Source organism: Chionomys nivalis, chromosome 20, assembly GCF_950005125.1.
Source record: "Chionomys nivalis chromosome 20, mChiNiv1.1, whole genome shotgun sequence".
Lineage (NCBI taxonomy): Eukaryota > Metazoa > Chordata > Mammalia > Rodentia > Cricetidae > Chionomys > Chionomys nivalis.
This window is the reverse complement of record NC_080105.1, coordinates 4,135,630-4,141,835: the sequence shown is the minus strand read 5'-3', so window position 1 is coordinate 4,141,835 and position 6,206 is coordinate 4,135,630.

Below are 6,206 nucleotides of genomic sequence, written 5' to 3'. Positions count from 1 at the left end.
CTCTACCACCACCCTTCCTCTTCTCCCCAAAAGATAAAAATCTGTGGAAAGCATCACCAAGATTAACACTGAAGTTGGGGGCTGGAGAGATGACTCAATGGTTAAGAGCACTGGCTGCCCTTCCAGAGGACCCAGGTTCAATTCCCAGCACCCACATGGCAGCTCACAACTGCCTGAAGCTTCAGCTCCCTGGAAGCTGGCACCTTTACACCAATGCACATAAAATAAAGTTAAAATAAATTATTTTTTTAAAAAAGATTAACACTAGGGGCCAACAGGATGGCCCAGCGGGTCAAGATACTCACTGCGAAGCCTGACAACATGAGTTTGATCCCTGAGAAGACACATGGTGGAAGAAGGGAACCAGTTCCTACAAGTTGTTCTCTTGCTTCACAGGCAGACTATGCTAACTAAACAAATGCAATTAAAATATTACATGTATATTATATGTATGAGGGCTGAGGAGATGGCTCAGTCTGTGAAACACTGGCTGAATCTTAGATCATAGAGCAGCTTAGGTCAAGCCTGTCTCCAAATGTGTCTCTCCTTACCCTCATAGCTGATTATGCATGTAGGCTCCAGGCTAATACCAAGTTATCTGATGCTACCTCCTCAGAGGAACACCATTAATTAAAATGGACCTCTTCCCACTTCCCCTACATCATGCCAGCTGGGAATCAGAGACAGCCCAGCTGCAAGCTCTTCCTGTAGACTACTCAACCTCATCGGATGGAACCACTCCCTCCCTATAAAACCTGTAGGTAAGGCCACCCTACTCCACCATATTATCCTGAATCCTGAGTTCTACCATGCTGTCTGGCTGCCTGCTTATGGCCATAGGATCTGAACTCCTGCCCTGCTGGTATGTGTTAATAACTCTTCTAGTAAATCTCTTTCCTGAAAGGATAATCTGTCTCAGTATCCCCTGGAAGCTCAAATGAGATGACGACTGAGTTTGCATCCCCAGAACCCACATAAGGTTGAGCGTGGTAGCACTCATGTGTAATGCTAATACTCCTAAGATCAAATGGAAGGCAGGGAGGAGACTATCAGAAGCTCACAGGTAAGCCTGGCAGCAGTGCACAAAAAAACAAAAAAGCCCCATCTCAAGCAAGATGGAAGGCATGCACAATGGCTGAGATTGTCCTTTGACCTTCACATACATGTGGGCACACACACCTCAACAGGATGACATACAGAAAGCCAGGTGGCAGAGAACTGGATTTCTTCTCTACCTGGACTCTGTAACAAACAGCATGTGCAGAAAAGGCCACCATATACATATCTGGGAGAGGCTGGTCATGAGTCTTGTAGCTTTTGAGAGGATGCCTCTTTTCTGCTCACAAGTCTACTCTCATTCTCAAAAGCACTATCTCGCCGGGCGGTGGTGGCGCACGCCTTTAATCCCAGTACTCGGGAGGCAGAGGCAGGCGGATCTCTGTGAGTTCGAGACCAGCCTGGTCTACAAGAACTAGTTCCAGGACAGGCACCAAAACCACAGAGAAACCCTGTCTCGAAAAACATAAAAAACAAAAAACAAACAAACAAACAAAAAAAGCACTATCTCTTTCTTACTGTCTATTTTTACGTCCCGGGTGCAATCCTTTGTCCTGGAATATACATGAGCCTGGAAATCCAAGCAGGTGTGCCTGGGATGCACCTGTGAAAACAAGGAGGCCTTGTGCATGCCAGGCAAGTGCTTTGAAGCTGACCCATTCCCAGTCTAGAAACTGATTTCTGAGCTCAGATCACCATGGAATAATGGCAAGAATTTGATCTGTGGGTTCCTGTTCCTCAGAGGTAGTCTACTTTTAGGTTACTGCGGAGCATTAGAAAGGCAGAGATTAACCTAAGGACATGCAGGAAGCTGGCCTCTGCCTCTTCTTCCTTTTCATTCAGCTTACTGTAGTCATCCGCCTCTGCTTGGGAAGTTTCCATCAGAAGTGGTGCCCACTCTCTAGGCCTCAGCCTCTGTGATAGTTGCTTCTCTTGACTACCTTCGCAAATTCTTTTTCCTTGGTACTCTCTTACGTTAGCTGCCTGTCTTCTCTCTTCTCCATCTCCCCTTCACTAAGTACTGCAGATGTCTGTAGATTCCTATTTGTGTTTCAATATTGGTGTTCTGCAAGATTCTTTCCATCTGACTGTCATTTTCTGGATGATTTTTCCTGTAGCTTCTAATGTCTCCATAGTGATAATTCTGAATACCTCATCCAGGGACCAGTGAGATAACTTTGTGAATCACCAAATTTGACAACTTGAATTAGAGTCTTAAGATCTGTGTGGTGGGGGTTCAAGGTGGCCAATATGGAAGGGGAAGCAGGGTGGGGTGCCTGTAAGCTGTGGAGCTGAAGCCTTGATGTTCTGGATCAAGAGTGTTGGGCCGAAGCTGGACTAGGGATTTGAAGCAGAAGATGCATATGGATATGATCTCCTCCAGTCTGAACTTCCACGTCTATGTGGCTCTTCTGTGAGTCTCTTCATATATCTTTTTTTTTTTTTTTTTTAGTTTTTCGAGACAAGGTTTCTCTGTAGCTTTGGAGCCTGTCCTGGCACTAGCTCCTGTGAACTCACAGAGATCCGCCTGCCTCTGCCTCCCGAGTGCTGGGATTAAAGGCATGCGCCACCATCGCCCGGCTCTCCATATATCTTAAAGCATATGCAGATTGGACAAGTGGATGCCTGACATGAAGGATCTAGTGACAGTTTCTCCTGCCTTTAGATGACATGACCTAGAAAGGTGTAAGAATGATTCAACGGAGATAAACAAATCGGGCAGGGCTGGAGAGATGGCTCAGAGGTTAAGAGCATTGCCTGCTCTTCCAAAGGTCCTGCCTGAGTTCAATTCCCAGCAACCACATGGTGGCTCGCAACTTATCTGTAATGAAGTCTGGTGCCCTCTTCTGGCCTTCAGGCATACACGCAAATAGAATATTGTATACATAATAAATAAATTTTAAAAAAAAGTTGGGCTGGGGCTGGAGAGATGGCTCAGAGGTTAAGAGCATTGCCTGCTCTTCCAAAGGTCCTGAGTTCAATTCCCAGCAACCACATGGTGGCTCACAACCATCTGTAATGGGGTCTGGTGCCCTCTTCTGGCCTGCAGGCATACACACAGACAGAATATTGTATACATAATAAATAAATATTTAAAAAAAAAAAAAAGTTGGGCTGTGGGAACTGACAATAACAGCTGAAATATAGAACCATTTGGGAAGTGCAAAAGATATCTTGTGATGATAGTCCGTCCTTAGCCCTCTGGTGTCTCCTTCTGTTAGCTGATGGAATTGTAAGTAGTATCAGACTATAAGATGATTGTGTCTGCAATGGTACTGTCTTGGCAGTCATTTCTGTTTACATCTCTACTTCTGTTTAGAGTGTGTTTATGAAGAATCTGATGGAATTCTTCATGTCCTCACAATGACATTTAAGCACAGAACCATCATTCTATATTTTTAGTAAACAAACTGATGAAAAAATTCAAGTAGTGGAAGAGGAGACTCAATTCCTGCAAGTTGTCTTCTGACATCTATGGCATGCAGCACGTACCCAGACCCACACACACACATAATAAATGAGTAAATAGTGTTAAAAAAATAAATTACTCATCCATTGCCCAGGTTTAATTGCTTTCTGGTCATTATCCAGACTAGCTTGTTCTAAATTACCTTGTGGGTGAAACTGAAATATTTTTTGAAACTTTTAAAAATCTCATATACTGGTTCTTTGTGTATTTCTATCTTAGTGTGTATGACTGTGCATGGAGGCAAGAGGTTGACTTTGTCAGCTGTCTTCCTCAATCACTCTCCACCATATTGAGACAGGATCTCACTGAACTTAAAGCTTGCCAATTTGGCTAAACTTCCTAGTCAGAGAGCCTTTTCTCCATCTCCCCAGTGATGGCTTAGAGCTACAGACCACCATCCATGCCTGGCTTTTTCACATGAGTGCTAAAGATTGAACTCAGGTTCTCATGCTTACTTAACAAGCACATTACTGACTGAGTCATTTCCCTAGCCCACACTCTGGTTCTTAGAGGTTCAAATCCATTCCCATTACTATAGTCACATTATCATACCCTTCCCTGCCCACGTTAGAATGCACCCTGTGTGCTCATTCTTAATGATCACCCAATCCATCCGTGCCTTTGTCCACCCCTCACAATCTGGTCCTAACCTCACTCTCTTCTATCCATAATTCAGAGGATTGGGGACCCCTCAAGACCGGGACAAGTCAGCAAACACCAGACCCTTTTTGTTGTTATTTTAGCCTTCTTAGTGTCTGTCAAAAGTTGCCAAACCCAAGTATATTCTAAGTCATCACCAGAGAGAGAGAAAATAATTCAATTACAGTCACACATCACTGACTCCAATTCTCCCATCATGGTGGTAAGCAAAGCCTCAAGTGCTGAGGCACAAAACCATCCTGAGTTTAGTTAGAATTCAACCCAGTGGGATGAGGAAGGAGCAAAGACCACATGAAGTAAGAACTTTGATCTTATAATAGTATGGTACTCAGAGGAGAGGATTATGCTATTTAAAGACATTTGTACCATCTAAACTCATGGTGTTCACACTGATTAGGGAAGCTCTTAATTATATTTGGTTAAGAAAATGGTTTGCATTCTATACTAATGTTTTGAAGGCTTTCATTTCTCTGTCTTGAGAGAGGGTCTCAAACATTACTGGCTGGCCTGGAACTCAGAGATCTTGCCCGCCTCTACCTCCTGAGTGCAGGAACTAAAGGTGTGAACCACCCCATCTAACTCTTTTGGAGTCAGGTTCTCACTCTAGTCTAGGCTAGCCTGCAGCAATATACCCAACAGAACCTCCATTTCCCTCACTCTCTTGATCCCCTTGAAGGTAAGATTTTGAAACAAAACATTAAAACAACTGCAGTAGTGAAACTGTAGTGAATGACAGACTATTACTCCATGTCCCCCGCCACCCGGCCAAACAGGAAGGTCACTTCCCCTTCTTAGCAACTGCCATTGCAGATATTCCCCTTTACAAACGTCTTATCTCGTGTGAGTACAGGTGCATGCATACCGTGGTTTATAAGTTGAGGTCAAAGGGCCCCCCTTGTTTTTTTGGTTTTTCAAAATGGCTTTTCCATGTAGCCCTGGCTGTCCTGGAACTCACTCTATAGACTAGGGCAGCTTTGAACTCAGAGAACCTCTTGCCTTTGCCTCCCAAGTGCTGGGATTAAAGGCATGTACTACCACTGCCTGTCTCAGAGGACAAGTTTTATTTCTATTTCATGTATATGTGTGTATGCCTATTTATCTGTATATGTATCACATAAGTACAAATGCCCTTGAGTCCAGAAATGGTTGTTGGGTCCTCTGAAACCAGGTTTACAGATAGTTGTGAGCTGCCCAGTGTGGATGCTGAGAACTAAACCCAGGTCTCTTCAAGAACAGCAAGTGCTCTTCAGTGCCTAGCCATCTCTCCAGCCCTGAAAGGACATCTTTGGGGAGTTGATTCTCACCTTCCACAGTGGCATCCAGGAACCCAATTCAGGTGGTCAGCCTTACACAGAAAGCATTTTTACCCTGTGCCATCCTGCCAACCTCTTATCCTGAGTCAGTGACATTCTCCCACCTTGCCTTCCTGCCTGTAAAAGCAGTCACAGTATTTCTGAAATGAAATGCTAAGCAGGTTTCCTAATACTGCTCTTTATTTCCATTTTTTTTTTTTCGAGACAGGGTTTCTCTGTGGTTTTGGAGCCTGTCCTGGAACTAGCTCTTGTAGACCAGGCTGGTCTCGAACTCACAGAGATCCACCTGCCTCTGCCTCCCAAGTGCTGGGATTAAAGGCGTGCGCCACCACCGCCCGGCTTATTTCCATTTCTGACCAAACTAAGTTCCAATTTTTTTAAAAAATATTTATTTATTCTGTATACAATATTCTGTGTGTATGCCTGAAGGCCAGAAGAGGGCACCAGACCTCATTACAGATGGTTGTGAGCCACCATGTGGTTGCTGGAATTGAACTCAGGACCTTTGGAAGAGCATGCAGTGCTCTTAACCTCTGAGCCATCTCTCCAGCCCACTAAGTTCCAATTTTAATCACATGGATCCAGTCTACCATTCACTCTTCTATTTTCTGCTTGGCTTTGTGTGTGCCGCAGGAAGCCTGGTCCCAACAGGCCTCACACCTTCCTAGGACAATAGAAACCTTTCTCTCACCATCTATTAAAATTCT